General features: G+C 35.6%; 1 pseudogene; it reads right to left on the reverse strand.

The window, feature by feature from the left end:
- Positions 1 to 9317: 9317 nt before the first annotated feature.
- LOC132279452 (putative receptor protein kinase ZmPK1) lies at positions 9318 to 12125 on the reverse strand (annotated as a pseudogene).
- Between the last annotated feature and the right edge of the window lie 436 nt (positions 12126 to 12561).

The following is a 12561-nucleotide window of genomic DNA, read 5'->3' on the forward strand; positions in this document are numbered from 1 at the left end:
AAGGATGCTTATAGTTGTTGCCTTCCGTTCCTTTGTCTGACTTTGGGTTATGTGAGTGAGTTTTGACTTATCATATGGCTTTGTGGTCACTTTTCTTTTGAGGAGTTGTCCTGTCGTGAGCACATGGGTGCGAATAGGGTGGCTTATAAGTTGTCCTTCGGTTTTGGGATTGCTTTTGTAGCATGTTGTGTGCGATACTCGGAGATGTACTCAGTAGCTATCCTGGTTTCACCTTTTGTTTTGTTGGGGCTGGATTTCGGAGACGAAATCCCTTTAAGGTGGGAAGGTTGTAATGACCCGGTCAATTTCCTTCCTTTTATTTTCTCAGATTTTTACGGATATTTTCTTTTCCCGTTGAACTTTTCCTTTCTGAGTTCGGTTTCCCACCATTTAGTGTCATCTTGAGTGCTCGGGGATGGTATCCGAGACTCTTTTCTTTGAATTGACAACTTTTTTTGAGGAACGAGTCATTTCCATATTTTCACTTTTTGGACACTATTCACTTTTCGTCCTTTTTTTCCTATTTTGTCTTTTCCCCATTTGTTACTTTGTTGGCATAACCTCACTTCTTGTGTTCAGAGTTAGTTTTTAACTTTACGTATCTTATTCTAAGTGGTTTCCACGAAATATGTATCTTCACTCTTGTAGAAAAGTACTCTGGTTGCTCCCGGTGTCTATAGGGGTATGGATGCATAATTTTTTAGAAACTTTTTCTTTTCTTGGGGTGTTTTCCGTAAATATCTTTTGAAGATATTTTATTTCAGGAGTTTTTAAGAAAACATTTTTGGAAGATATTTTCATTCTGGCCAGTTGTGCAGTTTTCACTTTTTGGAGGGGCCAGTGTGCAATTAATGAAAGTTATTGCTAAATGCCTCGTTTTGAGCCTGGATTCTCGTGCGGGATTCATTTTCACTTTTCGTCGAGTCATGTACTCTTAGAATTTCCTTCTGGTTGTTTTTCTCCAGTTTCAAGGTTTCTGGCCCCGATTGCCACCTAACTTGTTCGGGGCATATCTCTTTGCTCGGGACTCAATTTTTGACATCATTTCTTCCGTTGTTCATCTTTTCTCATTTTGGTTCTTTTTCGTTCACGAAGTTTTGCTGTTTGAGCGCGTCTGCGTGTATTTCACTTTTTCGGACCCGGCGGGGCCTGTTCGGGGCACTTTTTGAGTTTTTCTATAAATAAGGGGTCTTTAATTGAAAAATCAGATTTCACTCCCTCTCTCCCCTCTCTTGGCCGGATTCCATGGTAGCCAAGGGCTGCCACCTTCTCTCTTCTCTTTTGAGCTTCTTCCCCTTAGTGAAACGTCGTAGTGCCTTAGTGTTTTATGTTCGCCTTGGCGAGGCCTTCATTCCACCGATTGAAACTCGTTTTGGCCATTTCTTGAGTTCGAGTTTGAAGTCAAGTTATGATTTTGATGGGGCTTCCTTGGGGTTCTTGTTCACCGTGTTGTCCCCGACAAAACCTAGAAGTTTCGTCGGATTTGGAGCGGTTTCATTTTGGTGGCTTTTGAGATTTTCATCTCAAATTGAGGTAGGGGGTATTTTAGGATTTTGTATGTGTTGTATTGAGTGTTTTTCATGATTATACAACTTGTTTGCATGCCTTGTATCAAATCTAGAAATTAGTAATATTTATTTCTTTGTATAAGATTTAATTTACAAGGATGTATATAGTTTAGAATTGAATTGTGGCATGATGATAAATTATACTTTAATATATTTGTTAGCATATATTAAATTGGAATTATTTAACTAAGAATTACACTTTTTATATAATAATTATCTTTTGTGAAAGTTTAATTCTCATGTATGTACCGTGCATGAAATTAACTTGTGACATGCTTTTAAATTAAGTCTTGGCATGCTCTTTAACATACTTTAATTTGAGAGCATTTGGATAAGTATGAAAATCTGGGAATTTTAATTAAAATGATTAATTAAAATCTATTTCAAATGTTCCATTGGCTTAATTTTGTTTTAACTTGATATTTGTGAAGACTAGGTCTTGTATACTAACATATGTTAATTAGGGACCATTTGGTTGAGATTTGAAACTTAGAGAAATTAATTAATTTACTTGATTAATTTCCATTTCCATTGTATTATTGATTTAAATCATGTGTTTGACATTGGTATTATGTTTGAAGCATGATTTTAGACTTGTAATAAATTTATGAGAATATGTTTCAATATTGAATTATATTGTTATAGCATGTAACGAATCGCACACTGAAGGTTCGACATGTGATGTTATTATAGCGTATAACGAATCTCACTCTGAAGATTCGACATTGTCATCCTATAGTAGTTGTGGATTTAGAGCATGTATTATGTGGTTTCAACCTACTTGTGCATGAAGGTAGTTTCGTGTACTATTTAATACGTATATAAGTTATTAACTTATTTATTTTGGAGTCACTTGGGATATTGTTACTGAGATATGGCTAGAGTTTGGCTCTAGTACGAGACATATGAGTTCTCATTATTTTATAGTGCGTACTAGGGTGGTATTCCCAACGGGTTAATGCCCAGAATAACCGTAGTTCTTAGCATTATCCAAGATTTGATGTCCAAGTCTCCCATTGTTTGATTCTCATTTCAATTCCAAGTTGGCAACCAATGTTTAATTGTGACTTGTGATTTTGGTTATTGGCGATTTAGTGTTGTTAAGTACATCTATGCATTATGATTTTGAATGAATCATAGCATGCTTTTAATGTTGTTAAGTTCATTCATGTTTTATGATTTTTAATGAACATTGTAAACTTTGATGTTGTTAAGTACATTATCTTGTATTGTTCAAATGTAACTTAGGAATGATCCTATAGATTCAGTTGGAATATAGACGTTAGGTGGTATAACCCACGTTTGTCGTTTTTGTATTTTAGATTTCAAGTTGAGGACTTTGAGAATGTATATCTTGTTGCTCTGTATAGCATGTTTCTATGTTGATTGAATTGCATGAATGATGTGATTTATGTTAGGAATGTTGTAAGGTAGCTTAGGATGCTCCCTAAGTCTCACTTTTGACATAGACGTTAGGTGGAATGAACCACAATGATTAAACTATGCAAATTTTGTAACACGTTAGGTCTATGCATGCTCATTTCCTACGATTAGCTTTATGTTACTCACCCACATAGTGAGGACATTTTTCAGGTACAGGGTTCAAGATTCGGAGATTTGCACTTGCCTTGGGTGGTTTGGAGATTTGAAGTTTCTTTTAAAGTGTTCTTGTTCACATGCAAGTGTTAGCATGTTTAAGTTTTACTTTTGATGTTGTAACACTTAGTTAGGTTCAATATACTTTTTTTGCCTTATTATATGTAAAGTGTACTTAGATACACTATTTGGGATATGTATGATAGGAGGCCATGGGCCAAGCATGTTTAATTTAGCACTTGTACTCATTCGGCGCCATATTTTATTTAAAGATGTATTTTATCAACTTTGGAGGTTTGACATATGAAATTCTTGTAATTGATATGTATGAGACCATGGCCATTGTAACACACTTCAATACTTATAGTATACTTGTTGGCATGCTTACATAGCTTAAAATCATGTTTTTGGACCAATTTCATGATAGGGTTTGAGGCTTGGGTGAAGTCTTATCAATTCTAGTTCATAACAATTGTTTTGCACTCTTTAGAGTCATTTCGGTTGTCCAAAATGCTAGTTTGGTCGACTGATGGCTTTAAGAAACTTCATTGAACAGTAAAACACTAATTCCAGTAGCCATTTTCACCGTTGGTGCCCAGTTCGGTCGACCGATGGCTTATTTCGGTCTACCAAAATAACCTCCCTTCAAAAATATGTTTTAAGTATACTTGTTGGCATGCTTATATAGCTTAAAATCATGTTTTTGGACCAAATTCATTATAGGGTTTGAGGCTTGGGTGAAATCTTATCAATTCTAGTTCGTAACAATTGTTTTGCACTCTTTAGAGTCATTTCGATTGTCCAAAATGCTAGTTCGGTCGACTGATGGCTTTAAGAAACTTCATTGAACAGTAAAACACTAATTCCAGTAGCCATTTTCACCGTTGGTGCCCAGTTCGATCGACCGATGGCTTATTTCGGTCGACCGAAATAACCTCCCTTCAAAAATATGTTTTCAGGAGAGAATTTGCCCAGATCGATCATCCGAAACTCCAGTTCGGTCGACCGAAATAGCCCTCATTCAGCTGTTTCTTCAGTTTTGTTTCAGCATTATTGTTCCGACTTCAATCAGTCATAACTCCTTCATTTTTAATCCAAATGGGGTGATTCTTGAGCCTAAATTCATGGATTTTTAGTTAGATTTCCAATGGTACCAATGTCATTCTCAGATTCAAATCACAGTGCGAGTTATTCAAATTTTAGTGAGATAGTATCAATTTTTGCTTAAACCTGGAAAGGGCATTTTTGTGGGATTCATCGCCAAGGTTCTTGGAACCTCTTGGAATGTTGTAAAATGACTAGGTTATGTTGTATTCATCTTGTTTGACTTGTTTAGAGTCAAGTTTCTCTTTTTATTTGTGAATTGACCATTTTGTCCCTTGGTTAATAGATTTTGCCCGTTTTGACCTTTATTTCCGCTTTTGCTTTCTTTGAGTTCCATGACTTCATGGAAGGTCACATTGGTGTCTAGGGGATGATTTTTATCTCTATAGACTTTGGTTTTATCTTTTGCTTCTGCATTTTCGATCCTTTATCAGATCAACTTTCGGTTCATTACTGACGCACCGGGTTGAAAAACTTAGGCCGTCACATTCCCGGCTTGTGTTGGCATCGATTCTGGATCTTTTTGCATGATTAACATTTCTTGAGCTCTTTGTTTGTTTTCAATCTCTCTTAGTTTGCTTTGAAGCTCGAGTTATCTGGTTTTTTCTTTATCTGTTTTGCGTGTCTCTCGTGTTACTTGAGCGGCCTCAAGAGTTTCAGATTGTCTTTGATAAAGAGCTGTTGCATGGTCGAATTTGCTAATGAAATCATTCTGACTTTCAGATTGTCTTTTATCCTTATTTTGCCTCTGTTTCGCTGCTTCGCTGCTTTTCGTCCTTCTGGTCGCTAACATTCTTCAACATCTGTCGGATCATTTTCACCTATATGCGCCGATCCTTCAACCGAACTTGGTGTCATTGCTGCATTACTTGATGGAATAGATGGGTTTGAGTGACCAATAGTCTCACTATCATCAATGTGGATTCCACTCCTCTTCTTCGGCTGTTTTTTTTTTATGTCAATTCTTTTTGACAATGTAAATGTCACTTATTGTTGCTCTTCAAAATGTTCCAACAACTGTCAAACTTAAATTTGATGTTATTTTGACGGGCAAACAATTTTTTCGCTGCTATCATCTAAAAAAATAAAAATCAATAATTATTAGAAGACAAATCTTTAAAATATCTACCAATTAAATTTAATATAACAAATAACTTACCTTGTACTCATTGTCTTGCCCACTGGGGTAATTTCTTTCGAACTAGGCCATACATCTAGAAAGTTTGGTAATCGTTTGTTGCATGATGGACCAACAATTCAAACAGGCGATATGATTTCTTTTAGGTGTACCAGCACCACTAACGTGTTGCTCCAAACTTTGTTGAATTCAAATCCATAACGCTACCTTTTGTTGGTATGAACCGATGAACACATCAGTGCTAATGGCCATCCACGCATAACATAAAGCCTCATCTTCAACCGTAGACCAATTAGGAGGCCGAATAACCCTTTGCTTTCTAGGAAGTTGGGAGTTACTGGATTGTGGCACTTCAGTAGGAATGTTAGAAACTTGAGAAGGTTAATGAGACGGAAATTGAGATTCATCTCCAACAAATTGAGATTCTTCTCCAACAAATAAGAAGGGATCAAAATTATCATTTGATTGGTTGAATTGGGAATTGTAGCTGTAATATGGTGGTGGAGGATCTATGGAATTAAACTTGAGTAAAAAAATATAACTAAAAGATTGAGAAAATGACTTAGTGGTGGTAGTTATAGGTTGAAAACTAGAGAAGATGAGTTGGATATGAAATGAATAATAGTAGGGGTTGATGTATTTATAGAGGAAAAATGAAAGATTTTTTTTTAAAATAAATATATTTATATATATAATGAATTTTTTCAAAAAAAAAAAAAAATCAAAAATTGGTTTTTGTGCCAATATAGCCGTTAAAGCACTGTTTGGGTCAGCCAAACAGTGCCTAAAACGGCTATATGTTAGTAGGAAAATTTTAAAAAGCAAATTTTAAATAAAAAAAAAAAAAGCACTTTTATCTATTTTTTTAACTTTTTTTGCCCAAAAAGCCTTTAAGGCACTGTTTGTGTTAGCCAAACAGTGCCTTAACGGCTCTTTGGTTCAATTATTTTGAGGGAAAAAAAAAAAGACCAAAATCAACCGAAAAACTGATTTTTTTCCCTTTTTTTCATGCAAACATGCCTTCAACTACAGTGTTTTAGGCTAAAAGAAAGTTTTGGGCCAGAATAAAAAAATTAAAAAATATATATATGCAGGCCCGCGAATCGCCAACAGGATCGCGGTATTCCGCGACCCATTCCGCTATCCAACAAGTGGGGCCTAATTTTTGGCTACCCCATTGGAGCGGCCCAATTTTCAAATTTGGCCCAAAATCGTCGGAATCTACCCCATTGGACCTGCTCCAAGTAAGGAGTCTCTTACCATTTAAGGAATTGGACAACAGAAGGAATTATTTGGTAGAATACAAGTTTTAAAAAGAAAATAATTCTATGTACACAATGTGAAAATAGCCTTATGAGGAATGGTAGAGGACAATATTGAGATTCAACCTATTATCTTAATAGGACAATTTTGAAACCAAACCCTCTGTTTCCTCTCACATTCTCACTGAGTCTAGTTTTCTTTGAGGCAAAAACTTAATAATTAGTTTTTCAGGTCACCGAGTCCAACATGAAAACAATAATATATTGATTTCATCAATTATTTCAACTTAGCTATACTAATCTTGGTGAGTTTTTCTACAATTTATTTCAATGTCTTATTTTTACATTCTTGTTATATAAAAACTCATTTTGTTTGTCAATTACATTGCCATAGAATGGGATTTCAAAAACCACAGCATTCAACTGCCAGGTTTGATGAAAAAACCTTTTTAAGTCGGTCAATCGTCATTGTTATAAAGAGAAATGCTAGACTCTAATGGAATCGAGTGAGTTAGCCAACTACTTAAAGATTTCCTTTGCATTTTAAAGATAAAATTTTATTTTTCCTTTAGCTGTTTCAATCATAAGTACTGTAACACAATGGTTCTTTTCCTCCCTCATGCCTTATTTCTAGACCACAACAATTTAATTTATTTCTAAATAAAGCTTATTTTCCGAATTGAACATATAAGCTTGTGATAATGCATACAAAACTAGATTTATCAATTACGGACTTCACTTCTTTCATGCAGATTATTCATAGATAGAATTGTGTACTAACTTATGTTTATTAATATGATTTTTTTTCTTGAGTTCTTTAGTGAGAGTTTTGGCTAAAATTTTATAGTTCATTTTCAGTTATGTTTGGCTGCTTGGAATCTTGCCTTGAATGCTTTGGGAGTGAAGTTCTTGCAATATGAGCTTGGTGGAAAATATCTTGGTTGTGTTAGTATTGAAACTTTTCTATTCCTTGTATAAATATAATAACAATGAATGAAACTTTGTAATCTTTAATGAATATAAAATAAATTTGGGATCTATTTGTTGTGATTAGTAGGATTTAGATGCAAATTTTCCTTTTTCCTATTACTTGAACTCTTTTTTATTTAGTATCATGTCCGTTGTACGCTTGGTGTGGATATGTCTTTGGGTGGAGTTCTGGTTGTGTTTGGTTAGTGTACTGACTTCTGTTGGGGACAATGTAAAGCAGGCATTTTTATTGATTTATTATTTATTTCTTTTAAAATTGCTTTTTACGAGGGGCTATGCCCATAGTAGAAATCTTATTTTCTACAACAGGCATGGCCCATTGTAAAAAGTGGTCTTTCTACAACGGGTGAAATTCGTTGTAGAAAGCGACTTGTCAACTATGACAGGGGATCCACAATAGGCGATGTCCCTCGTAGAAAGCGTTTTGGCCCCTTGTTAAAAGTGAAATTTCTTGCGTTGTGTGAATGCGTTTCCACGAGGTGTTTAGCTCCTCATAAAAGACCTTTTATGTTGTACCTTGCAATGTCGATAATTTGGAGTAGAATAGATTTCAATTTGATGGTTAAAAGTTTAGAAATACATTTGTAAAGCACATTACAACAAGAAATAACCTAATATTATTTGGGGAAGGTGGGGTAGAGGGATCTTAGGATTTAGAGCAAGATAAGTTGCATTTATTTTTCTAAGAATACTTCCATCTAGCTTTGTTGCTACCACTAAGAAGATAATATCTTGGAAACCAATATAATATATATATATATATATATACAGTGGCGTAGCCACAGAGGGACAAGTGGGAGCATCTGCCCCCACTGAATTTTTAATTTTTTTTTTAATTTATGTAGAAAGATTTTTATATTTGTATAATTACCCCCACTAAAATTTGACAGTGGCACATATATATACTATATATATATAACCAAATGACCATTCACGGTATTACACAAAAAATATATAAAATAAAATAAAAGGAATATAATCTTTCCAAAAAATATGATATTTTTTTCCATTTTCTTCTCCAAAAATACAAGATATTCTTTCACATTTTTTACTTTACCACAAACAAATGATTTGTTTCCATCACATATTCAGTCTTCAACATTTTTCTTTCGACGAGTCTTTAACATTTCAAAATTTCACAAAATCCAAAACAAATATGCAGTGCGAAGACCGGTAATCTGATTTTTTTTTATTTTTTATCATCTAAATTTACGATTATTATGCCATGAATATTTTGAAAACTCAACTGCGCAATTGAATGGAAGACCAATGGATGAATGATAGGTTATGTATATTGAGAGAGACATATTTAGTACTGTTGACAATAATGTTATTTTTCAACGTTTTCAGAATATGAAAAATTGTTGAGGGCAGTTATAAATGTACTGAATAAAAATATTATGAATTAATGTTTTAATTTATATATATATTATTTTGATTCAAATTATATATATATTTATATATTATTGCTATTAAAGATTGCCCTCACTGAAAGAAATTTTTGACTACGCCACTGTGTGTGTATATATATATATATATATATATAAAGAGTCAATATACTCAATTTTTTAAACTGCCATGTATAATCCAAATACGTACCAACGCTGACTCTTTTAAAAGCCATTACCAAAATGACCTCCCCCACCTTACTTATGGTGGACCTTTCATCTTGGTCTTCCTCTACTAATTCCTCAACGACGTACTCAAATTTCAAACTATCACATGCATCTATAAGGAATGGATGACTCTTCAAACTAATCATTTTAAAGACCCAAAAGCATTTCAACTACCTTACTCATGGTGGGTCTTGCATTTTTGTCTTCCTCTGCACATTGCAAAGCCACTCTAACCAGAAGTTCCATCTTATTTTTGTCATATTCACCATCCATGGCAGTGCCTATGATTTCTTCGATCCATGATCCATTTCCTGTAGTTTCATGCATCTTCTCTCTCACCCATGTGACCAACCTTCTCTGCTCCATCCCCCCATTATCATCCATGGCATGGACAGTACCAGTTGGGCTTCTTCCTGTTATAATCTCCAACATGACAACACCATAGCTATAGACATCAACTTTGGACGTGATGGGAAGATTAAAAACCCATTCCGGAGCCATGTAACCTCTAGTTCCTCTCATCCTAGAGAAGCTAGAATTACCAATCCCACCTCTGTTGAAGAGTTTAGACAGCCCAAAATCGGCCACTTTGGGTTGGTAATTCGAGTCCAAGAGTATGTTCTGAGGCTTTACATCACAGTGTAAAACCCACTCCAAGCATTCTTCATGTAAATAAGCTAGGCCTTTTGCAGTACCCAAAGCAATTTCAAACCTCTTCTTCCAATCAAGTGTGTTGGAAGTTATGTTTTCTGCTAAAGAACCATGCTCCATGTACTCATACACCAAAAGCCTGTGCTTTCCCTCCACACAATAACCCCAAGTCTCTGTCAGGTTCATGTGATTAAGCCTCCCAATGGTGCTTACTTCTGCTAAGAATTCCTCTTCGCCCTGATTGGCTTCCGTAAGACGCTTGATTGCTGCAACTCTATTGTCAGACAAAGTACCTTTATATACAACACCACTGCCTCCTCTCCCATTCTCTATGCTGAAATTGCGCGTCGCCTTCTTAAGCTCAGCATATGTGTATTTTCTGAATCCAGTTCCTACTTGAAGGTAACCTTTCTCAGTTGCACGAGAGCCTTGACGGTTTCTATACAAGACATACAGCACAAACAAGAAACCAATGATCTCAACTCCTCCACATCCACAGGCGAACCAAAGCATGAACTTCACCGTGCTGTTTTCTTGCTTCTTCTTGTAATTTCTGTAAAGGGGTGTTGTAACTTGTTGCGAGCAATCTAATCGGAATTCTTGAGTCGGCTTATCATAGGAGGAGAGATTAGATTTGCGCAATTTTATGTACATGGTTTCTTCAAATCCCTCCGAGTGATATCCATTGAGCAACAGAGCCTTGGTGTAACAAAGATTGTAACCATTAGTTCTGTCATATTTCAATTGAAACCCTTTGCAATTGCAAGACTGGGAACACATCTCTTTACACCTCTCGAAGGTTTTATTTGGGAAGTACCCAATTTCCTGGCCAAAGAAATCAACATGAGGAAGTTTGATGAAAACAGCCTCAGCGTCGCACAAGAGATTGAAATATGGTTCACAACCATATGACCAATCTGTGTGATTTTTCATCTTGAATCCCGGTATGCAATTGCATCTCCTACCTCCTTTACGATGATAAGTGCACACACTGTTGGGTCCACAAATGCCATGAATGGTGCATGGGTTGGACTTGGCTTGCCATGTTACAACCCAAGCTCTCAACTTCTCATTTAGACTATACAATCTAATGTTGCCATCAACATCAACAGTCAATCTTCTCTTAGGCCCTGTGCCCAAATCTGCAGCCGAGAACTTAAAATTATCAGATGAAATGAAATGGCCAGAGGGATCGAGTACTGCAATTCTACTGTTGTTGTACGTGATCCTTCCAAGATCCCATGGTTGCGCCCATGGGTTAGGCCAATAAAAGCTGGAGATTTCAATATCATCAAATTGGAGGCTGAGCACATTGTCAACATTGAAATAGAGCATGTAGAAACCGGAAGAGTAATTGCTTTGGCTTCTTGATGAAACAAGCATTGTGTTTTGGGTGAGTGGTTGTAGAGGAAGGAGAGTATCCGTTGGTGAATTAAAGCTTTGCCAAAGAATTTTACCCTCCAAAGTATGAAGAACAAGATTACCAGTATCATAAAGTTCCAGCTGCACGAAAGAAGTCGTCGTGGTGTCGGTGGCCCAAATAACACTATCAGCATCTGTCAAGATAATATTACCAGTTTTTAGCAGGGAGAGCTTTGAGCGTCTTCCATTAACTGGTATGTCTCGATTGGCCATCCAAACTACTGTGTGACTTCCATCATTCAATGATTGACTGTACCATATTGCAAAGCAATATGTGTTGTTGCCCACCAGTAAAATCCGGAAGAGAACACACCGTTTGGTGAAATTAGAACCTTATTTGGTTTCTCCACAAACAGGGATGAGCCTTTGGTTATTGAAAGAAGTGTTGAAGATGAAAATGGTGAAGATAGGAGCAGAGAAATGACAATGAATAAAAATGGAGCGCACATAATGGCTTTAGCTGTTTAGAGTTGTATGTAAGTTATGATTTACTGTTGAAGGCGGATGTGTTAATATATATAATAGATACGGACAATACTCACATGGACGTGGAAGAATTTACACTGCTCATTAACATGCCTTGTACCTTGTTTGACATGTATGTACTATTGACCAAGTCTGTTGTTTTTTTTTTTTTTTTTTTTTGGGAAAGAGTCAAAGTTTCATATTTATTTAGACACTGAGTCAAAATTTCATATTTCTCTAAAATGGATTGCTGAGGTGGCACATGATTTTTTACTGTTTAGAAAATTGTGGTGCCTAAAATGCCCTTCCCTAATAAAAAAGTAATACCTTCAGTTCAAAAAAGTAGTACCTTCGGAGAAAAAGTAGTACCTTCGCGGGAGTTTAAAAAACATGGTACCTGGACGCCAAAAAGTAGTACCTTCAGTTCAAAAAAGTAGTACCTTCGAAGAAAAAGTAGTACCTTCGCGGAAGGGTATTTTAGGCACCACAATTTCTAAACAGTAAAAAATCATATGCCACCTCAGCAATCCATTTTAGAGAAATATGGAACTTTGACTCAGCCTCTAAGTAAATATGAAACTTTGACTCCATTTATATGTAATTTTTCCTTCTTTTTTTTTTTTTCCAAGTCAGTGTACGTAGAATTTATAAATTTCTAAGTCATTGTAGAATTTACAGAACATAGAGACTTGATGACACATTCAACGTACCGTACATGTTAGATTATGATCTGACACGAAGAAACTCAT

Source organism: Cornus florida, unplaced genomic scaffold (assembly GCF_030987335.1).
Source record: "Cornus florida cultivar Cherokee Brave unplaced genomic scaffold, ASM3098733v1 CherokeeBrave_3.0.0_Hap2_Chr10, whole genome shotgun sequence".
NCBI classification, from domain to species: domain Eukaryota; kingdom Viridiplantae; phylum Streptophyta; class Magnoliopsida; order Cornales; family Cornaceae; genus Cornus; species Cornus florida.